The 24528-nt window shown below is 40.3% G+C and overlaps 1 long non-coding RNA gene across 2 annotated transcripts; it reads right to left on the reverse strand.

Annotated features, from left to right (window-relative positions):
* Positions 1-1140: 1140 nt before the first annotated feature.
* On the reverse strand, positions 1141-23312 carry LOC127383085 (uncharacterized). 2 transcript variants are annotated; one of them, XR_007889110.1, is made up of 7 exons: positions 23141-23312; positions 22411-22529; positions 22179-22311; positions 21259-21590; positions 4487-4605; positions 2245-2340; positions 1141-1522 (listed from the first exon to the last, which is right to left on the reverse strand). It is a non-coding gene; the product is annotated as an uncharacterized LOC127383085 (long non-coding RNA). The 2 variants fall into 2 exon arrangements; XR_007889111.1 differs by lacking the exons at positions 1141-1522; positions 2245-2340; positions 4487-4605 and having other exon boundaries at positions 19297-21590.
* Between the last annotated feature and the right edge of the window lie 1216 nt (positions 23313-24528).

Below are 24528 nucleotides of genomic sequence, written 5' to 3' on the forward strand. Positions count from 1 at the left end.
ATACAAGACTGTGACCTTAGTCCATACTTACTACTTATTTCATTGGCCAGGGAAAAAAAATGGCATAATAAGCTTCTTTTTCCTTTCGGTCAAGAGACCACCGATTTATCAGATTAACTAGAACCTATATAGTATTTTAATCTCTGCACAAAAATCATTATATAATAGCAATCCTTCCACAGTGGCTGAGACAACCTTGAGGCTGCAGATGTGTATGCAGTCCTCGTCTGCGAGGCCATAAAAATGTCAGTCTTATTTAAAGAGCCAATTGGTCATTCACTGAAAGAATCCACACACAAAACTTTTTGGACAAATAAAAGTTAGGATAATTAAGAAATGGCCTTCAGGGGCAGGTCAGTGCTCATCCAGCCCAGTATGTTGCCTCCGGTAACAGGGGCACAATGATAACACATAAGCTTGGCCACTTTTGGCAGTCCATTCCCCTCATCCATGTTCTCAGTGTCCAGCATGGCTTTCTTAGTATTGCCAGTGGCTACATGCCTGCCCAGTATTAAAAATACTAAAGGGCACCTTCATGAGAGTGTTACCAGTGACTCTGTTTAAGCCCTTTCCAAACCTGCCAGTAATGGTTTCCTTCACCCTCTCCGGTGATCCTTGGTTCCAGAAACTCACTACGTTAAGAAGTACATTCACCAGCTTTAAACAAAAGCCCTACTGGTTTCAAGTTCCTGTAGGTCTAATATTGTGGGATTTTGTGAGCAACCACCGCATATTCAGTTCATCTATTGAGGTTCATGAAATCATGTAGACAGTCATATCCTCCCTTGACCTTCTCTTCTCCAAACCAAAGTGTACCAGCCTTTTAGCTTCTGCACAAGGCAGCTGCTCCACCACCTTGAGCATTTTACTTGTTTTTCTTCATACTTCTTCCAGTTCTGTTCCACCTTTCCTGAGATGTGGAAGACCAAACTCCACATGATGCTCAGGACACAGTCACACCAATTTTTTGAGTGATGCCCTATTGTCCATTCATCGCAGGTGCTCTCTGTTCCTATAGATACTCTAACTAAATTTGCTAAACATGTCAAACATTTTGGTGGCTTTTTGTCTACCACTTGACATTGCACCATTGACTTCAGAGAGATGTCAGAAGTCCCTCTCTGAGTTTTAAGTGTGAGTTCTGAGTTCAGCATCATATCAGCATAATTTATATTATTTTTTCCTACATGAATTCCTGCACACTGAAATTCAGCTGCTGACTTGTGGTCTGCTCAGTTACGTGATGTACTTTTGAAGATCCTTGCCCCTGAAGGCAAATGGCATTGATCGTGAGCAGAGAATTTTTTATTATCCACAGACTTGCAGATTCCACTCTTTGTTGCCTTATCCAGACCACAGATGAAGAAGCTGAATAAAACTGATCCCAGTAAGAGTCTCTGTTCTGAAAGATTTCCATTATAAGGCCTGTCCATTGATTCCTCACCTTTAAAAAGCTTTCCTTCAGTCCCGTGGTAATGTAATTTCTTTAATAAGCCGTTGGTGTGAAGCCTGAGAAAAGACACTTTAAAAAACAAAGTTTATTATTGTCCATTTGATCCCATTTATCTATATTATTACTGGAAATACCACTGAACTCCAGAAGCCACATGACTTCTTCCAAACCAGTTGTGTTTATTCATACACATACACACCATCTTAACAGAAATGGAAATCAAGCTCACTAGTTTTTCATCCCCAAGATAATTTCTAAAGCCCTTCTGACAGATGGCAGGTACAATAGCTGTCCTAGTACTCTAGTTCAGTGTCCATTTGTAATGACATTTGACATGCCTTAGCTAGAAATTTGGAAATTTCATATTCAGAACTTTTGGTTTTATGCCATCTGGTCCTGGTGACCTTCCTAACCTGCCTGGCTGGTCTAAGACTTGCTGTGTATTTCCTTCAAATTGATCTATATTATCTAGACAATTTGCTACAGAAATGCATCAAGTGTGGGAGTTGCAGCGCTAAATACATACCAGAGTTCACTGAGTTTCTCTGCTGATTCTCCATAAACCCTGCACATCCCTTCTATGTTCTTGCCATGAAGCAGTAAAGTCATTGACAACCCTCACTTCATGAACTAACCATCTTTGTCAAGCCCAGGTATGAAAATTGTTTTCCCCTAATATTAAGTAAATTGAGTAAGTTTTAGTTTTCATGAACATAACTCTAATATAAAAGCATGATGTAGTTCTGGTCCAAAACACAAGTGTAATATTCTAGGGTACATGCATAACTTACCATTAGGTCCTGTTTTTTCCAGTCTGCACAATTTGCAAGTATTTAAAGGCCTTGACATTCTTCAGAAAAGCGTGGGGCCCAGGCTGAGATCACACACTGCAGAACATGCAAACTTCACTCATATAGAACATTTATACAAGAAAACTAAAGGGCAAAGGTGTAACAGAGTAATGTCATACCACTTCAACAAAGACCACAGCAGCTTCATTCCCTTCTTAAGGGCTTTGGAAAAATTACATCCTTACTTTTGGAAAGTAAGCTTTTCAAAGGGATCAACAACAGTCACTCTAAAGTTTGCATGCTGCTACATGTGCTGCTCCATAAAGGCAAGATTTTTCAGTTTCTATAATTTGTGCAGGTTAACTTTTAGGAAAACAATGGGATATACAGTGGTATAAATCAAAATCACTCTAAGGGGAAAGAGACTTTCAGTTGCCTTCAGTAATTAAAGTGATAAGAGAAATCTGTGTTATTGTATTAGAAATACTATGAAAAAAGAATATTTAGCTGTTACACAATGCTTTACAGTTTTAAAACATTTAAAAACACAAAGCTATAACAACTCTGAAAGATATCTAACCCTGTACAGGGAATAGTATAAGGTTTATATGCCGTTTTTTCCTTACTTCAGACTATATTTTGGAGACATAAGAGCATTTTTGGAGTGGGAAGGGAATCTGAAATTTTTAACCTCAAAGGGTGTTTGAATTAGAAATTGGGAGCCCTAACTTCCACAGCTGCAATCTGATCATAACAACCTTTTATAAGTTTGGCTCAAAACTCTGCAGGTCTGAGTTATTTTCTTGAGAGGTGGTGGGGAGGGGGAAGATAGTTCTCTGAGAATGACCACCCTTTGCACACGAAAAGCAAGTTACTAATTATTTTATTATTTTGAAGGTACATCGGTCCTAATAACATTAACCCATTCATTTTTTTAATACAGAATTGCCAGTTAAATTTTTAAACTTGGGACGTATATCCAGGAAGAAACATTCATGGCCTCATGACAACCAGTGAGAATGAGATCAACCCTCAGAATTATGTCATAAAAAGAAAACAGATGACGGGTGGCAGTCAGAAGTCTTTCCTTCTGCAAAATATTTTTATGTAACTTAAGCAATGCAGTAGGCACTAGAAAATGCTTCTAAGCAAAAAAATATTTTTTCTGATTTGATGTGTGATATCACTTCTAGTAGCCCAAACATTTCCAGCCATTGGTTTTTCCAATATAAGGAGTCCTAACAGATTCAGATGACATCTGAGGAAGATCAAAGGCAGCTCTGCTTCTCAAAGGCTGCAAAGTTCCACCCTTCCTAATATTTTTTAAGAGGTTTGTTCTTAAAAGATGTGCAGAGCTTTTTTTGCTTCTTTTTTTTTTGGCCTTTTTTTTTTTATTAGTACACTGGTATTACTTAATGGTAGCACAGTAAAAGAAACCTTGGCCATCATCACTCCTTAACTGAAAAGACAGAAATCACACAGCCTTTATAACAGTCCATTAATTCACATCTGCACAAATAACTGGCTGGGATGGAATACTGAGGTAATATTTTGTGTAGCTTTATTAAACTCCCTTCTTAAAGTTCATGTTAACTCTTTGCTGGAGCAGGGAGCACTCTTGTCTGTTCTGAGACATTAAATATGATTAAGCTTTGTGCAGCAACTCAGACTCTGAAATTAGATACTAACTACATTTCACACCAAACTGCAATTTCTACAATAAAAAAAAAAAATGTCATAAAACATTCTAAAAACATTCTGACAGAAACCTTGAACAACAATATTAAGTATACTGGTAATTCTTCATCTGTTTTCACATTATTATACATATATTTCCATCTGAGGTTTTTACATAATACCTTCATATTTGGTCTTAGCAAACTTATCAATACATTCCCCTTCGAATTCTATTCAAAGACAATTTCACATTCTTTGTAGTACACCTAGACTCTAAAGATTTGAGAAAAATGCAGCAACAGCTCTTTCTGAAGAGCTAGATATGAACTCAAACAAAACGATCTTGAGATCTTTGCCCCTAACAGTCTTTGAACACACAGGTCCCCTTCTGGTAGAGTGCAGAGGTGTGGGGTTTAGCCAGACATAAACTTTTATCCAAGGTGGTACAGACATAGTTTCAGCATATAAAATGGTCGTCCCTGGAATTCACCAAGACTACCGCTCTTCATGTCATTTTCCTCACTAACCTATTTAAACTTAAAAAAAAAATCTGTATAAAACTTACCTCAGTGATTTCTCAGTCTTTCTACTCCCCATATCTGAGAGAAAATGACAGCTTGAAGTTAATTAGTAGGTCTGTTAAGCTCTTTAACCTCTGGAAGTAGCGGAAGTTTCCCCTCTAACCTGCCAATTGAGTTCAAAAAATATACTGAGAAAAGTTTCCCTGACAAACAAAGTTGATATAACATGCAAAGCTGAGGAACAAGTGTGAAATAATTCATTAATAGATAAGACTCGGGTCTTACTCATGTCTTTCAGGCTTCCTTGACCTCACCTCCAGCATTCGAACTAGTCCCAACTTGAACTCATGCCGCTTGATATCTCAGACTATGAGAATGATAATCTGAGTAATTTGCTAATATACTGCACATGAATTGCAATAATGAAAAATGTGGTTGTATGTGGAGTGAATTATATCACGTACCATGCAAAAAGCAAATGGTGGAGGTGTATTACACAAAGATGGATCACACTTGAATGGAAAGGCTCTGGAACGTGTTGATGCTACCAAGGTGAAATCAGCTATGTTTAATTTTGTGAGAAGGACAGAAGTCCCATTTGAAGAAAGGGGAATAGAGAGCAAAATAAAATCAGTTAATTTGGGGTTTACCACAGAGTTACAGTAATTCAATCAGAATTCCGGTTAAAAAAAAAAAAAAAAAAAAAAGAGAGAGATAACACAGAACAAAAACAGAAAGAAATGGGATTTTTTGTCTGCTTGAAAATAAGTAATCATAAAATCATATCATGGAATCTTATAAGGGTTTAGGTTGGAAGGGACCTTAAAGACCCTCTAGTTCCAACCTCCCTGCATGGGCAGGGTTGCCTCCCACTAGACCAGGTTGCTCAAAGCCCCATCCAACCTAACCCTGAGCACTTCCAGGGATGGAGCATCCACAACTTCTCTGGGCAACCTGTTTCAGTGCCTCATCACCCCCATAGTGAAGAATTTCTTCATAATGTCTAAACTGATTTCACAGGGTATAGAGTGAATACCCGTGGTTCAGAGAGAAACTAGAGGGACAAGGAAGATCCTAGAACATACAAGGGCCATTTTGCCATTTTGGTGCAAATAAAGCACCCATCCAACCCAGAACCCTGCCAGCAACAATGACCACAGACAGATGCAAAGGGAAGCACAACAACATTATGAATTACACTGTCTCAGCTATTTTTTGCTCAGGGGATTTCCTGATTCTGATGTGATTTGTCTGTTTAACGACACTCAATACATTACTTGTCCAGTCTCTCTTGTGACACACATAAAATTTCTGTATCTCCAATACCTCTTGGAAGGGAATTCCACAGTGCTGTTTGCTTTTGCTTGTTGTGATCCTGTCCTTTACCTGCTTCCTTTTTTCTTCCTTCTTTCTCAAATTGGAAGAGATGGAGATACAGAAAGTTACAGAGCTTACAATTTGTGTCTCCTCTACTTTGCTTTTTTCACCAACCTTAAAAAATAGAATGCTGCTATGGAATGCACACAGGTTAACTGCAGAACTGAAAAGTTTGCACAACATTAATATCTCTCTTATAGATGGGAAAAGAATAATGTCACATTTGGACACCAATGTGGTGTAAGTAGCATATGTCCTGTACAACTTGAACAATGTGGTTATTAACCTGAGTCCTAGTACATCCACAACACCAGCTGACCAAAAGACAAACTTGAAAGTAGCTAGTACTTTTCACCACCAAAACTGTCAGTTAGAGGTCAGCCAAAACTAATATGGAAAAGGGTGTCAGTTGGTCATCTTCAACATTTTCAGTGACACTGTGAAATTAATTTATAAATTAATAGCTTTTTTTAAAGGGTGCCCTGGTGACAGAGGATATAAAGAAGGCAGAGGTGCTGAATGCCTTCTTTGCCTCTGTCTTTACTCCTGCAGGCTTTCCCCATGAGCCCCAGTTTCATATAGCCCCAGAAGAAGTCAAGATAAAGGAGGAGTTTGCCCAGGTAGATGAGGATTGGGTTAGGGATCAGGTGAGTAATCTGGACATCCGTAAATCGATGGGTCCGGATGAAATGCATCCAAGGGTGCCGAGGGAGCTGGCAGAGGTCTTTGCTAGTCCACTTTCCATCATCTTCGGTAAGTCATGGGTAGCAGGAGAGGTGCCTGAGGACTGGAGGATAGCAAATGTCACTCCAGTCTACAAGAAGGGCAAGAAGGAGGACCTGGGTAACTATAGACCAGTCAGCCTCACCTCCATCCCTGGAAAGGTGATGGAACAACTTGTCCTTGGCACTATCTCTAGGCATATCAAGGACATGGGGGTCATCAAGAGCAGTCAACATGGTTTTACCAAGGGTAAGTCATGTTTGACTAACCTCATAGCCTTGTATGAGGAAATTACTAGGTGGATAGATGATGGTAGAGCGGTGGATGTGGTCTATCTTGATTTCAGTAAAGCATTTGACACCGTCTCCCACAGCATCCTTGTAGATAAGTTGATCAAGTATGGGTTTGGTGATCAGGCAGTGAGGTGGAGCAAGAACTGGTTGAAAGGAAGAAGTCAGAGAGTTGTAGTCAATGGGGCAGAATCTAGTTGGAGGCCTGTGACTAGTGGAGTCCCTCAGGGGTCGGTACTGGGACCGGTGTTGTTCAACATCTTCATCAACGACCTGGATGAGGGTACAGAATGTACCCTCAGCAAGTTTGCTGATGACACCAAGCTGGGAGGAGTGGCTGACACACCAGAAGGCTGTGCTGCCATTCGGAGAGACCTAGACAGGCTCGACACTTGGGCGGGGAAAAACTTGATGAAGTTCAACAAGGGCAAGTGTAGAGTTTTGCATTTGGGGAAGAAAAATGCCATGTACCAGTAAAGGTTGGGGGCTGACCTGCTGGAGAGCAGTGTAGGTGAAAGGAATCTGAGGGTCCTGGTAGACAGGAGGATGACCATGAGCCAGCAGTGTGCCCTTGTGGCTAAGAAGGCCAATGGCATCCTGGGGTGCATTAGAAAGGGTGTGGTTAGTAGGTCAAGAGAGGTTCTCCTCCCCCTCTATTCTGCATTGGTGAGGCCGCATCTGGAGTATTGTGTCCAGTTCTGGGCCCCTCAGTTCAAGAAGGACAGGGAACTGCTTGAAAGACTCCAACGCAGAGCCACAAAGATGATGAAGGGAGTGGAACATCTCCCTTATGAGGAAAGGCTGAGGGAGCTGGGTCTCTTTAGTTTGGAGAAAAGGAGACTGAGGGGTGACCTCATCAATGTTTACAAATACGTAAAGGGTGAGTGTCAAGAAGATGGAGTTAAGCTTTTTTCAGTGATGACAAGTGATAGGACAAGGAGTAATGGATACAAATTGGAGCATAGGAGGTTTAAGGTGAATATCAGAAAAAAATTTTTTACTGTGAGAGTGACAGAGCACTGGAACAGGCTGCCCAGAGAGGTTGTGGAGTCTTCTTCACTGGAGACATTCAAGACCCGCCTGGACGCCTTCCTGTGTGATGTACTCTAGGTGACCCTGCTCTGGCAGGGGGGTTGGACTAGATGATCTTTCGAGGTCCCTTCCAACCCCTAGGATTCTATGATTCTAGGATTCTATAAAGTTAAAAGGTAGGGAGAAATTATCTGGGCCTGAAAGAGAATGGTATTTGTTCAGAATAAATAAGGCAGACGGAGAATAGAGATATTATATTCACCATTATAATCATCATTGTTATTATTACTATACTACCCCACCCATAATTCAGTCTGAAAATGTCCTTGATAAAGCAGCTGTGGCCTGAAGGATAAACAACAGTACAAGTAGTCACCATCAGGGAAAGAAGGAACTCAACAAACAAAGCTTCATGATTTGCTATCAAGGTTGTCTTGTTTTCAGATGACCTCCCTTTTTCTGAGTTCCCCTTGGTACAGGTTATTTGCAAATGCTTAGTAAATGCAGCTGCTTATTCTCTCTGTGCCTTGTCATTGTAACATGAAACAAATAAATACATCTTTGAGCTGATTGTTTTATTTCATGTTTTTCCAGATTTCATGGTGATATCACAAAAACTTGACACTCTGCTTGAACTCTTCACCTCAGAATATGATGTGCTGTATTTCACATATTCCCTTGGGATTCATGTCCTCTAGTTAATCTTCAGCATATGAGAAAGCTAAGTGGAAGGAGCCTTTGCAGCTAAGAAACCTTTCTGAAGACAAAACTTTATGGTTTCTACCTTTCTTAGTTGAAATACATGAATTATTTTTCTCTGTAGATCATTCCAGTTATGATATTCATTACACTATTGGTCTGATCACTAATTTAACACGCTTTACACAGTGCCCTAACTGATGGTTCTTAACAAAAGATTGGTCCAATTACAAATACCTGGTAATAGTTGAAATAAAAAATGTGACGAACTTTACTGTGAATCATAGAATCATAGAGTGTGTGGGGTTGGAAAGGACCTTTAAAGATCATCTAGTCCAGTCCCCCCTGCAGTGCACAGGAACATTTTTAGCTAGATCAGGTTGCTCAGAGCCCCATCAAGCATGACCTTTAATGTCTCCAGGAATGGGACCTCCACCACCTCTCTGGGCAACCTGTTCCAGTGCTTCACCACCCTCATTGTAAAGAGCTTCTTCCTAATATTCAGTCTAAATCTACCCCAACCTAGTTTAAGGCCATTGCCCCTCATCCTATCACTACATGACCCTGGTAAACAGTCCCTCCCCAACTTTCCTGTAGCCCCTTCAGGTACTGGTAGGCCACTCTAAGGTCTCCACAGAGCCTTCTCTTCTCCAGGCTGAACAACTGCAGCTCTCTTAGCCTGTGTTCACTGGGGAGGTGCTCCAGCCCACTGATCATTTTTGTGGCCCTTCTCTGTACTCATACTGACAGGTCCATATCCCTCTTGTGTTGAGGGCTCCAGAACTGGACACAGTACATCAGATGAGGTCTCATGAGAGGAGAGTAGAGGGGTACAATCAGCCCCCTCAATCTTCTGGCTAGATTTCTTTGGATGCAGCCCAGGATGCAATTGTCCCAAAGTGCACATCGTTGACTCATGTCCAACTTTTGGTCCACTAGTACCCCCAAGACCCTTTCTGAATGGCTGCTCTCTATCACATCATCCCCTGAGCCTCTTTTGATATTGAGGACTGCCCCTGCCCAGGTACTTGGCCTTGTTGAACATCATGAGGGTCACACAGGCCCACTTATCTAGCTTGTCCAAGTCCCTCTGGATGGCATCCCATCCCTCTGGCATATTGACTGCACCACACAGCTTGGTGTCATTGGCAAACCTGTTGAGGGTGACCTCTGAGGGACACCACTTGTCACCTTTCTCCATCTGGACATTGAGCCATTGACCACTACCCTCTGGATGTGACCATCCAGCCGATTCCTTATCCACTGAACAGTCCATACATCAAATCTATATCTCTCCAAATTAGAGAGAAGGATGTTGTGGGGGGCTGTATCAAAGGCCTAATGGCATGGTATAAATGGCATACAGGAAAAAAGTCAAGAGGTGAGTAAACCTGAAAGACACTGTATGATAAAGTAACAGACCCTGCTGGGTAGAGATGGTTAAGACTGGCCCTAACAGAAGAGGAGAAAAAAGCATGGGATATTTCTGAGTAGAAAACTCCAAGTGGAATCAGCACAGGAATGCAACAGAGTATCTCTAAAAATGGAAATAAACAATGGAAATTTCAATAACCTGTTTAATAATACACCAGCAGATATTTTTTTAAAAGTATGTCATGCTTCCTCTGTATCCAGCCTGCTTTCATATTGCTATTCTTGCTAAAATAAAGGAATATTAAGGGGAGTAAAGAGTTATGTATCTTAGATGTTCTGTATGGACTATTGCACTCCCTGGGCATTCTTTGAAAAAGTTTAAAGTAAGTTTAGTGTTTATAATTACCTACAATTCAAGTGCAAGGTAAGGTTTCTGCTGTACAAAACTTTCTCCCTGTTATGAATTGCATGCTTTGCCTGCACTACACCCTTTATGCATTTGATCATCAAATGTAAAACTTTATTTAATCTTAAAGAGCTTAAGATAATACAGAAGGAGTTTATTTTTCTAGGCATGGTTTGCATTATAACTACCTGCAGTTCATTTTAGACTTGGAGAGTTTTATTTGCCAGGAAAAGAAAGGAATACACTTATCTTTAATATATGATCATTAAATAAACATCTTTCATGCAAGAGATTTGTTATATTAAAGAGTATTAAAATTGTATCAGCCAGCTCTTTTATTTTGAAAGGCTGCATGCAAGTGAGGAAATACAGAACTACGGATTTAGAAAGGTATAAATAATATGAAAAGCTTGCCACTCTCTCTCCAGAGAACAAATATATTCTTTTACTTGCAATTCCATCAGTTCTCCCCGAGAGATAAAATTATTCCAATTCATAGCTGACCTTGGGGAAGATTTTTTAAGTTTCTACCATAGGTATTGAACTCCACCTAGTCTTCCATGAGACCCAAGTATCAACCTCTCTTTTGAATCCTAGATCAGAGAGCCCCATATGTCAAATTTTTCCAGTGATGCCCACATTTTTAATGAAAGGAGGAAATGTAACTGAGCTTCTCTAACTACTAGTAGCAAGAAGATGCATGAATCAGAATTGCTAGCCAGCAAACTTAAGGTTCAGTAAGGTCTGCAAAAGTTCTCCTTGGGTCCAACAGTGCTTAAATTTTGCAAAATTGTGAAGCATTTCTCTTGGACCTTCAGAAGAAATCTTACAGAAAAATGTCAAGTGGGGGATGGAGTTTTAAGACTATTAATTCAAAGCAAACTGGACACACTAATTAACTGTACTGTCCACTTATCCTACACCATGTCCTGCCCTGAACATCCTTGACTGGTCTAACTCTTCGTATTCAGAAATAGGAAAGCAATAATAATCTGGGATGATCTGTTATGTCAGGGACTTCTGTCTAAAACTTTTCCCTAAAAACAGCAAGAAACTAAGACAACCACACAAAGAAACAACCTTAGAACAGTAAGTACTGTCATTAATAACTCCACAATGAAAGCACAGAAGCATCAGTTCAAGTCCCTTAAACCAGATCTGACAACAGACTGGTCTGTACTGTTTTTTCTAATCTTTTTAGGTGTTCTAAGGCTCTGAATCACTATTAATGGAGCATTTGTCCTACATAAATATTATCTACAATTATGATTGAAAAATATTACCCCGGGGTCCAATGCTAGGAAATATCTAACGAGCCAGGGTTCATCTGTTTTCAGAAAAACATGATAAGTGTCATATGCTTTTCTGAAGCTCAGATAAAGTTCTGCTTCTCTTTGTTTTTTGGGGTGTTTTGTTTTTTTTTGTTTTAAAAGAAAAGACCTCAGAAAAAGTGAAATCACACAAGCTGTATGGAATCTTGTGCACAATTCTCACCGTTTTATTGAACAAGAACAAGCAAGTTTTAGTTTATATCCTGTTCCTGCAAAAAAAAATTCATTTTCATGTACAGTTTCTCCCTTTACACCATTTTTGTTCCATGGAAGCCCTGGGCTCTACTGGTTTCAGTTGAGCAACTCTGGATTACCCAGACCAAGAAACAGGTTTTCCAACAGCTATATAAATCTCAGATGCTACCTTGAAACTGCTGCCAACAGGTGGTAAACTGCCACCATCACTGCAAACAATTTTGCAGCATCGGCATCAAGATGCAACAGTAACGGATGGAGCAAAACAAATGGACTTGTGAAGTTCCTGGGACCACACACTAGATTCATTCAGACCATGAAGCAGCCATCAGATGGCAACAATTTTGTCACTAGTACAGAACATAATGGAATATGTGTCCTGGAGCTGAAAAGCTCCATATCTCATTAACTATCCCCTGAGTCATGCCTGTCACCACTAGCTTTAAGTTTTAATTTCCTTGCTTTCACTGGCTGTCAAGGCTATTTGACTATATCTCTTTTGTGTTTAATCAGCAGTACCAATACTTTTGATGAGATTATGTTGCTAACCTGGTGCTCCAGGAAGTCTCAAACATAGAATTGTTTATACAGGAACAAATTAAGTACAGCTCTCTACTTTGAGATAGAGAAATAACTAGTCCTATGAAACATAACATCTTTAGCAAAAATGCTTTGGAGAGCTAGATTATCAAATGTAACAGTTCAGTGGTTCAATTCATACCTGACAGGCTTCAAAGAATATATATGCAAATTGATCTCCCAGCTGCAAGGGTAATTAACATGGCCTGCTGCAGGGGGCTGTTCTTCCACCCATTCTGTTTCATTATTATTTTAGTGACTTTACATTTTTCTCAACCCACTGTCTTTTGGTATGGAAATAAATTTAACTTCCTGCTTTATGTAAACTTCATTACACTACAATCAGCAGGGAACCTAGACTGCTGGAAGTGCTAACATTTGAAAACCAATACAGCCTGACAAAGCTTAGCACTATACAAACACTTTTGTTGTTGATATTATTATGTGTATTTTCCTGGTCTTGCCAAATACACTTCTTGTACTCTTTTATGGGACTGCAGTAAGCCTAATTCTTCCCTCCTACTTAAACAGAGAAGACAAAGAATCTTGGAACACGCTGTTTAATATTTTTTTCTAGGGGATTCAAATTGTATTGGCTCTCAAGCCAGTGGGCTTTTTTTCCCAAAGCAGAAAGGATAGAGCCCTAAATGTATAGCATTTCATGCAGTATTGGACCCATCAGCCATATACTGGGTCATGAACTGAAGTATGTGGTTCTGTTTCCACTGAGAGATGTGCCCTGTGTATTACATATTGTAAAATGTTCCCCATATGGATATGAGGGAACACCAAAACTATTTTCCCATTATATAGCAACTAACAGGGAAGCAATCACATTACACATGCCTGGGAAAACTATAGACATAAAAACATTACTGCATTTGGATACCTTTCATAACCAGAAACTTCAATATGAAGCCATTCTACATGAAGTAAAATCATATGTTAAATCATTTTAGGCAAATTTTTATGAGTAGATATAAAATAACAGGTATATCTATAATTTATAAGTGGCTAAACTTTCCTTTACAGAGCATCACTGAAGTCAATTGATTTATTGCAGGGATAAATATAATCCATCCCACTGCACGTTCCTATCCTATACATTTTTATATCAAAGTTTGATATTGCTTTTTTCCACAAAAGCCTTTACAAGCTTCAAACAAAATATAAAACAGTGTGTTATGTGAATGTGTGCATGTGCATAACCACATATCCATGTTAAATAATGATAGGAAAATCCTGTCAGTGGCTGAACTATTTTTTATAAGCATTCAGGTGGTTTCTTCATCAAAACAGTGTCAGCTACAAACACAGAAAAAATCTAGTCTGCATGTTACTAAACTCTAGGCAGTGACCTGGAGGGTCAGGTTGTGCCCTGTATTTATCCTCATCTGATGCCAAATACTAAACAAGCAGAGGAGCTCTTCTGCTGCCTACACACTATTTCATAACCAATAGTGAACAGAGGCTAATTGAATCTATGCTAAAAGAACTGTGGTGGGAGTGGGAAGAGAATCTCTACTGCATGAGTGGATAAGGCCAATCCTGACTATGGACTATGAGAGGGAAAAAGAAAAATATGACAAAGAGAGAGAGAGTGTACTAGCTGTTTGAATCCATTTTACATTTATGAAGATACATTGTTTTAAGCATTAACAGATGGGATTTTTCCATGGTGCCTTATAGAATTAGGTGCCTATTTCCCTTTGAATTGTATTGCTGGTTGAGAGTTTATCTCTCTTAGTCTCTTTAGGATAGGCCAACCTGCATTCTGGTCTGAAAAGAAGACTTCATAAATAACATGTTGCTCGTGTGGCAAATTGCACCTTTATGAGGCAATTTCTGGCAGATTAGCTGATGTGCATCACCACAGCTTCACATTCAAGTGATTTGGACGTGGCCCATAATGAATAAGACATTCCCAGCAACAGAACACCGATTTTGCATTATTATAAACCAGAGGCTGACAGCAGAATACCGATTTTGCATTATTATAAACCGGGGACTGAATGTTACTGCTGTCTGGCAAGTGTTCAGCAATCATTTGTTGGCAGTCTCAGCTGGAAAGCCAAGGACTGGGAGAGCGGAGAGTCTGAGCATATCTCTTTGTAAGAGTGTCTCAGGTCAGTGTTGAGGAATACTTCAGCGCCCAGGGAAGGGGCTGAGAGTTAGGCTTGCCGTTGCCACTCATGGACCAAGAAAGACTTAAAGTTTGAACTTTCAGAGTGGCCAAATTCCCGCATTCCACAAAACTCAGGCTTTAAAATAATTACAGAGAAAATGGCAGACCTGTAATACGAACTCAAAATGCTGACAGGATAAGAGAGCAGTCACAAGCAGAGACTTAAATTTTCACCTCTTTCCAGTTTTGCTGTAGAGCTGAAAAGGATGCAGTGGCCAACAAAAATTCTGCTTCTGTGATTTTCCACTGCGTCTGCAAAATGGCTCTTTAAATGCCACTTGACCTTGAACACAAAAATAATCTGTCCTTTATCAGTCGTGCCTTTTCATGGCCTGCTTTACAGAATCAAATTTACATCCTGCCTTACTGTGGAGCTTCTTGTGATAATGAATTCAAGCAAGTACCTGTGCTCCAGAAATGCATTCCTCTTTACTGTCTAAAAAGAGGAGTGCAGATGCCTTTTGTCTGTTACTTGCCATTTGACTCTGACCTATGGGCACCACAACCATAGATTAACTCTGGCTCAGAGACAAGTCCCTTCCTTTCAAGGTTTATGCATTTTATAGGAATGCAGTGCTCAGGCTTTTGAAAACTAAAGACCTCAAGTCATTCTTATGTAATAACAAACATTTCTCCTTTGTTACCCTGCACGTCTTTTTCTCTATCCCCTCTTTCTATTATTCTGTCTTACTAAACTTGGGGAGATTGCTCACAAGAACAAAAATACCCACCTGAATAAGAGCTGGCAAAGCCAAGCATTTAGACACACAGCTGTGGATTCAGCCGAGTCCTACCCTTCATACTGCACAGTGCTCCATGTTAGTTCAGATGATGCATGACAGCAAGTCTAGGATACATGGCAGGGCATATATCATACCTTTTGCAAGACTGCAAGGCAGGCAGTGGAGTGGGGTATGGCACATAGGCACAGCCTCAACTCCTGCTTAGCATATAGGAGCAAGAGGCAAATAAGTGCAATGAAAATTTAGCTGGGGGAAAGTAAGTTCCTCTAGCCCTTCCCACCCATTCCCATTCACATGGGAGTGTGTGTTTTTCTGGGCAGATGCAGTAGCACTGTGCTTGAGACTGTCTGGCAGCTGCTGGGCCTGTTTCTTATTCTTTCAGAGCATATCCTATGACAAACTGCATCAAGAGGTAAATCCAAGAAAGAGTAGGATAACATGGATAAAATTACATCTCTTTATGGACTAATTGATGTACAGCTAAATTATGATGCATTCAGCTAAAAGTGCAAGTACAAGGACTTTACTCCCCTGGCTCTTCCCACTGAGTTCAACACAGTGATTATACAGCCAGGAATAAAGATGTTTGTCTGACAAAAACACAGAGATCTGCAAGGCTCCTGACAGAATCTTTTAACAAATTGTAGAAATTATGGGTCTGTGGAAAAAAACCACTTCCCTCCTACATTCCCAGCAGCAGTAGTTGAAATGAAAGTGCCCCAAGAAGGTTGAGGGCCTCTGTAAATTGTTTTGAAAGACCTTCCAAGCACCATGCAGGCTGCTCTGCCTCTCCTTATTGAAGCCTGAGTGTGCAAAACTAAGAGTAAGTATCCTATACTCTCTCTGCAGCCTACAAGTAATACTGCTGTACAGCATAAGATGCTGGCCTTTTTCTGTGGAAGTATTACTATTGTAAGATTTTTTTTATCTCGCCATGAAGGCAGGAGTAGCAAGTGTCCTTGACATCTACAAGGGGCCACCTAACTTCAGACTTGAAGAAAAATCTCTGCCCGTATGCCTTCAAGCTCATGCTGGATCAGTGCCAGCAGCAAGAGCAGCAAGCTGTGTGGTGCCCAGCATGTGCAGAATTAAGTCAAATATATTGGGAAAATTGCAACTTACTGAGGGAGAAAAACTGATGAACTACATTCTCTGGTTGTGATTCACAGTCTCAGTGAGCTGGTAGAGATATCTAAATGTTAAAGCCACATCCCTATTGTGCCTCTGAACTGACTTCTGGAAGGAATCCTGTAGCAAGGAGGGCACTGCCAGGGTTCTTCCAAATAAGATGGTCAATAACCATTTCACTGCAAGATAACCATTAAACTGCACATCTTATTCTGTAGAGGCTTCTAGAAGAGAGAAACAGATCTCTTCAGCAGAACTAGAAGCAACATTTTGCCTCCACCCTGTCCCCAGCTTGTCCTCTTCTTCAAGCAGGAAGTTTATTTATCCCTTATCAAAGCCACTTTTTCAAGCAGATATTTAGCATCATCTACTGTATTGTGAAGCCTACCAGGGCATACTTGAGTGTTCTAATGAACTGGTACCCTTATGGCCAAAATAAAGCTCAAGGAGACTCCTTGGAATACCCTTGCTGACTTGGAATATATCAGGTGCAGGCCATTGTAGATCAGGATTTCACTGACTCATTTCAGATGTTTTGAATGAAAAAGGTCCCAACAACAACCAGTGCCTGGATACTTACAGGTTAGTCTGTCTGCAAGGTAGTAGTGTGTCTTAAATAACACTATCAAGTTGTCAAGGAGGAAAAAATAAAGCACAAATATTTAAACTGCACTGTTTTGTTTTTGTGGGGTTTTTTTGTAAATTAGAAAGGAACATCTGTCTAACTCAGAAATGTGTAGGGCATTGAATTCATTTCATCAAATAGATGAATCTTCCCCTGGAAATTGATGCAGGATGATAGTTCTGTGTTAAGACCAACCAGATTCATAAACAAGTGCCAAGAAAACCTATTATTGCTCTTGTGGTTCAGCATTTCCTCCAAGCACCTCAAAAATTCCTGCAGCACTAACTAGCAAGATGCTGCTGATCTTGCCCACCAAGCCAGTGCCAGCAAGGGAGCCAAGCAGGGATGTCACAGTGTCTTCCATGGCGAGCAGGGTAGACGGGGATGCTGGCAATCCTACAATGAGATGCCAAGTTTCAGAAGTCCTGGGGACCCTTCACCTAAACATTTGCAAGGGCTGATACAAAATATGAATGGATCTTGAGGCCATTAAAAATGTTAAATTAAGAGCTCCTCTTCACTGTCAAGCCTACACACAGAGCACAAGGTGGTATTATAGACAAGTATGGATTACACAGATCTATAAAAGCATTATTAATCCCTAACATGTAGATCAGCCAGTGCAACACTAAAAATATACACACTTTTGGCCTTGTCAGCATGAGAATAGCTGGGTATCACCTGGGGGAAGGCACAAGAACTGATGCTATAACCCCGCAACAGGTGAGTTTGTTCAGTGTTTTCTGGAGTCCCTGGTGAATTGGTGTGGTGACATTTCCCAGGGTGACTACTGCAAGCTGTGCCACCTACCTAGGAACAAAGCCTTGAGGAACCTCCACTTTCCCAGAACCACAAAGTAAGGCTTTCATTTTCAGGACAAATCCTGGGAATCTGCCCAAAACACATATGGCCAAGCAATGTTAGGGGACACAAAAGCATCCTTCTACAAACAAAGCCCTGATTGCTTGCAATCACTGAGCAGACTCTACATTTCTCAGGTAGCTCAATGCTAATTGCAGACACCTGGCTGAAACAATAAGCATTCTGCTCATCAGGTATTCCATATCAAGTTCAAATATACACACTATTTCTTCCATTCTTCCCACTTCTTTTCTGGAGATGTCTGGAGTCTAGTGATTTAGGTTTGTAAAGCTCAGTGATTCCAGGTATAGGTTTTTAATCCCCAGTATTTTTCATGAAGTAATAGATACACCAGGTCCTGTAAGTATACATAGTGTGACATAGAAAAATACCTCCAAAAAAAAGCCTCTAAACTATGTGATCATTAAAACTTTGGATGGGTGCTTTTACTTTCCATTCTCAGTACTAGAACTCTTCAAAAGAAAGCCCATATTGATATCTTCTACAGCCTGACTTTCTTTTTTACCCCTATTTCTCTTTCCTACAACAGATTTTCTATCCTGATACCCCATTTGTCTGGCTCTGCTCACTCACTTAGAGAAATGTAGAATTTAAGCCCAGTGCTCACACCAAGACCCAATTCTGGAGCACCTTACAGCTGTAGGGCCAAAGTCAGGGAGGCTGAGCTGGGTTAACAGCACTACTGGGAGCACCCCACTTGCCAGGTTAACCACCTGTAATCTGCTGCTGGAGTTCATGCTTTTTTCTGCTTCAGACAAAATCACATATGTTATTTTAGACAGTGCAAATGCTGGTCCTTTACTAACCTCATTCCCTTTGACTGAGGCAGGTGAATTCAACTGGCAGACACTGAGTAGTCTCTTTTGGGGACAGGAAAGATCTGGAAGTGATAATTTTTGATCCAATACATCTAGATGAGGACATGGGCTATGAAATTATCACTGATAACTTTGGTGACAAAATCCAAAATTCAAATAAGAAAATAATTTCCCTTTTCCTGGAAACATGTACTTTAAACAAGTGCTTAAACAGCAGCTAAATGCACACAGATTTATGCATATTTTTAGAAAAGTTTTTTTGAATGACAATATTATGAGAAATTGGAAGGAAAAATGTTATTAGTTATGTTTATGTTTTCTACGTAACTCAATTAACTCAGTTCAATTTCTATTAACATTTTACAGCATCTGGCTTTTGGGATTTTCCCATTACTCGCATACACTCTCACACACATTTAAAGATAACCGAATATTCTGGTTAATACTGAAGGAAAATTTTTAAACAGTTTTATTTCAATATTTTATTTTTTAAACATTTTATAACGAGTAAATCAGAAGACTTTTTTTTCCCAAAAATTTTCTGCAAGGTATAACTAGTTTTTTCAAACCAGTTCTACTAGGGAGGCAGAGTACTAGCTCTGCCCACTGTTTCTATTACTTAGAAATATTTGCAAGTTCTTCTAGAAATCACAGGGAAGGATTAATAGCTTCTGTCACAGTTAAATTTTGTCACCAATCTACGCCATTTTGCAGAAGAAGGAACTAGTGGGCTTAATGTTAAATATGGCTTTCAAAAACAGGTATTTCTCCTCAACCCTTAAAAAGTGTTATATGAAGCTGTGTCTTCCCATGCAGTGACAGAATGTCTTTCCAGACCCACAACAGTACCCAGGAGATTCTTCCCACAATTAATTTACTCCTGTAAATTCTGTGCTGAGAAGATCTTGCACACACCTTTGAGGTTCCTGTTCAAGCAAATAGTATCAGCTGCAGAACCAGTAGATGCAGGGAGTGTCTGTAGACATGGAACCAAGACCCAAAATCTCGATTTAACTGGGAAATCTATGTCTAAAAAGAACACCTACTTACAATGGAGGCCCAGCAGCTATGTGCATAAATGATACCTGACAGCATAATGGACTCATAGGTGAAAGAAAGAGTACTTTCAGAACCTGTAATTTAGCAAATACCAGTTCCTACTACTGTTTTCAAATTAGCCAAAAGAGGGGGCTAGTTCATTCCTTTTTTCATGCTTTTCAAAAACGTGTTTCTATGGAGTCTCTTTCTCTGGAGACTTTCAAGACCTGTCTGGATGCCTTTCTGACTAATTTGCACTAGTTTTTTTGGGTCCTGCTCTGGCAGGGGGGTTGGACTCGATGATCCTCGGAGGTCTCTTCCAACCCCTAATATTCTGTGATTCTGTGATTTCCTGACCTTGGGTTATTGGAATATTCCTGACAGAAAATTAGGTAGAATCTTCTCTGGTAGCACCTTTATTACTAGCAGATCAACTCACAGTGAGGATCTTTGCTTTCCATTTTGTTCACAACACTTCTATCTCCATGACTGTACCTCATACGGAAAGGCCCCCACCTAGTCACAGTGCCCTGCAACTTTGTTGGATCATTGCATGACATCAAACTAATGACAGCGAGCAAAGATCTTTTGGACAGTGCGTTTTCAGCAATTGGAACATGCATTAAACTGTTCTTTGCCTATGGCCCAGCAGAGAACCAGGAAAAAAAAAGTTGTTACGCAAGTTTCAGCATTAAGTATCTTTGACTTATTGCTGTCATTATACTAATTGCTCATCTTCCTAGTGGGAGGTTGCAGGAAGCTGTTTTGAAGTAATCAAGCTGAGATGCGGCCTGCTATTTATAAGAGGCCTAGAAATCCTGCTCTCCCAAAAAGAGTATCTAATTGAATCTCTAAACAGCAGATACTGTTTCTCTTTCCTCCCTCAGAATCTCACGTAAGAGTTTATGATTCATCTCTTCCTCACTGTGAATGTCTGTGAACTTTGATGATGCCCAAGAATACTGCAGAGAGCATTTCTTCTCCTGTTTGTCCAGGCTTTGAACGCACAGCAAAACTTCTGCAGCTCTGTATTGACTCCAGGATCATCTGAGAGATCTATATGGTGCCATATGAATGTACATATTGCCCAACTCCTAGGCAGCTTAAATACAAAAATAATTATGCTTCATATTTACATGAAGGAATTTGGCCCAAAGCAGTTTAATGTTGTGATATATGCATACAGCTCCAGTTAGAAAGTCTAAGTCCTAGCTGCCATACCATTGTAGCCCCAAGGATACTCTCTACTTTGGCTGATGGGAAGGGGTAATTTGGGTCAAGAACACTTTGATCTATGCTGATCATGGTATAGACCACTGAACATTTTTTCTCCATGCAAGACCTTTTAAAGTAAAATTAAAAAAAAAAAAGCCAAAAGTCTATGTATTTACCTCAGACAAATGAAGGCAGAGCCCAGAACCACCAAGATTCTATGTAATTCAGTCATTCTGTGATTTGAACTAATATTTCTAACTGATCTTTGTGTGATAAAGCCAGAGAAGCCTTCTTCAGAACAACAAGATCATTCTGCTGAGATGAGGTTAAATTTCATCATAGATCACTGGCAGGATTTTGCTGTTGTAGATGTTGTTGTTCTCTTTTTTTTTACCTAGTTTATGACTACAGTTTCTTGGTAGAACTGGGCACATATTCTTAATACGCTGTTCCAGGAAAGCCAAAATGACTTGATAGCAAAGGTTATATTTTGCCCAATACTTTCAACCTAAAAAAAAAAGAAAATGGAAAGTCTAAGTGAACTGTTCTGACATTTCTGAAGCACTTCATTTACGGGCACATGCAACAAACACAAAAGAAATAAAGAGCTAAATCCACACCAGTACAGAAAGAAGCAGAAGTGACTCTTTTTTCCAAGTAGACTCACTACTAGGGATTTTATGGAGGCTGAACAAATCTCAGGTTAAAATCCCTCCTCAGCACAAGGGGATTTGAAGGCATGTGTTTCATCTCACAAGGAAATGTCTTAGCCATTGACTGTTCTGTAAGGCATCCTGGGGTAGAGGAGATGTAAGAAAGACAAGATGTTTATTCAGGCTATAATTTCCTTGACTATAAGTATGAATATGGATTTATAGGAGTGGCTATAAATATGAATCAAGCTGGCTTAAGTACTTGGTCCTTTAAGCTCTAAGACCTTTTTTACCTAATCACTGACATTTCTGGATGCAGCTCCAGCTCAACAAATTTCTCCCAAAACTGTACAATGTCAACAGGACTACAGCAAAACACACATCCCAGACTAGCATGCATGTCAGAGCACTTCGCTGGCAGATAAGATATAATTTCAAATCACCTTCAGCAAAAGGATCTCATTTGAGATCTCTTACACCATGTAGGAATGTCCCACAGCTGAACTTTTCAGGGAAGAGGGGTTGATGGCTGTATAAGGTCTATTTTTAGATAGTTGGATCCACAGATACCGGATGCTGAGACACAAGAAAAGAGGGTTTTAGAGAGAAGAACATAGCATGGGAAACTGGAAGGATTAGGGAGTACGATTTGATTGTTTTATTAGACAGACTTACAGGAGTCAGAGGCCAGGGAGAAAAGATCGCTCTTGAAATGGGATTTGAAGACAGTCAGGAGGTCATTGAAGGAAACAGCAGGGAATCTGTTACAGAAGCTGAGGTTCATGGGAGAAAGACTAGGAGAAAAAGTTCCAAAATTAAAAATCCTCATCTCCCACTATACATCATCACAAATCAATACAAACAAAGTAATTCACAGAAAGAGGCAATTTCATGTGTTTGTTTGCAAGCCCTGACGGATCTATTGGCTGGCATGTCTGTCGTTCCTATCCTTGATGTGACATCTGCAGCACAGGTATCATGATGTATATAAGCCATGGAAAACTCCAGTGTGTTTTATTACCATGAGAAATGCAGGGGCTGGCTACTTGTGACAGCCAGTGATGCTATTAGCTAGCCTTTTGCGTTGGTAGCAGAAGAAAATTCAGTCAACATATTTTAACCTTCTGAGCAATCCCAGCACATTGTGATCTTACGAAAGCAGCTGATAACAACTGAAGTACAAGCTCTGCGTCAGACAAACAGCAGCTGGGGGAAGGGAGCTCTGCTCTCCTTCCTCCCCCACTCCATCCCTTTCAAGGCAAAAGGCATTGACAACATCTTTTTTTTCTCAAGTAACAGAGAAAGAAGGGAGCTTACCCTGCACTGGAGTTTTAATAGAGTGGTGAAAATATGTGAAAGCACTAGATTGCTCTAAGAGAGCATAGGGAGGACAGCCCAAACCTACCTGATGCTGGGACTCCACCATAGACCTCGCATTATAAACTGAATTAGGCTCTGGTCCAAGACAAATCATGAACTCTGCTGACTTAATTTCAGCTCCTTGCTGCAGCTTTTCATTAGGAGTTGTAAAGGTTCCTCTGAGCTTTTTCAAGTGAGGAAACCCAAGTGGTCTCCAGTTTCAGTTGTGCACTGTGATGAAAGTAGGCTGTCTGGGAGGAAAAGGGGGGTAAACTGGCCAGCTCTTCGAGTTCAGTCTGGGACTCACACATGTAGGAGTGCAGGAATTCCTCAGCTTCACATTTGGAAATGGGCCCAGGTCAGAAAGTAAAAATAGAAAAGTGTGTATGCGATTCTAAGAAGCTCAGCTGCAAGGAAGGGGGAAAAAGTTTCCTGTAGACCTTGATTCAAGCTCTTCAGAAGTTTCAAGGACAAAGAAGAAGCAGCTCCAGGGCTCCATTTCATTTTAGAAGTACTAATTCATTATTCTGCACAGTAGAAAACTATTTCCAACAAAATAGTTTGCTTTAAAAAATCCCACTTAGGCAAAATATCCATGTATTATCTCCATGGTTCATTTATAGCAGGACCATATTTTAATCATTATTCTTTTGACACAAGAAGAGGAGAAACTATCTGGTAAATGGAGAGAATTAATGGTAGACAACACTGTTCCTTTAAGCTCCAGCCTTAGTAGAGAGCAGCTGTATCAATTCCCTCAGGGAATACGGTTCTGCTTCCTTGCTCAAATGTCCCCAGAATGGGTGAAACAGGTTTGCATGAGTACGTGTATCAAAGAGAACAGAGTTTAGAGTGGAATGCCCAAATTATCCGTACATCAGCTCATGTAAATTCTCTGCATAGGCCAGAGCACAAGCTACATCCACTTTAAGAAGATAAGTACAGAGGAAATCAAGGAGTAGTTAACACGGGATTAAAACATCCATCCTTTGATCCTGTCTGTCGAGTGATGGGTTACGCAGGACTCAGCCAGCAATACCTAGTTTTATACACAGCTTTGTGTGTGTGTATGCAGGTATAGCCACATAGAAAAGAGGCAGCTACAGGTGGAAACACAAAGGCCAGGGCACCACTGTCAAATTTTTTTTCCCACAAAAACAGTCTCACTGCTACTGCTGCTGTTAAAGGAAGAAGCAGACAGTGGAAGAAGTGCCAGCATGCCCCAGATGCACGCTGCTGCTCCTTCCCTTCCCATTTCCCCATGAAGTTTGACTTTCTACAGCTTTCCTTCCCACTCCTCATCTGCTGGCTGTGTCCTTAACTCCTCCCATGACAGAGGGGCATGGCCTGGCATGCCCCCTGCACATCACCCTGGGTGGCAAAACAGAATTTTACCTACCAAAAGCAGCCCGGAGATAGCTCTGCAGTGAGGCC

This window comes from Apus apus, chromosome 3, assembly GCF_020740795.1.
Source record: "Apus apus isolate bApuApu2 chromosome 3, bApuApu2.pri.cur, whole genome shotgun sequence".
Taxonomy (NCBI): Eukaryota; Metazoa; Chordata; class Aves; order Apodiformes; family Apodidae; genus Apus; species Apus apus.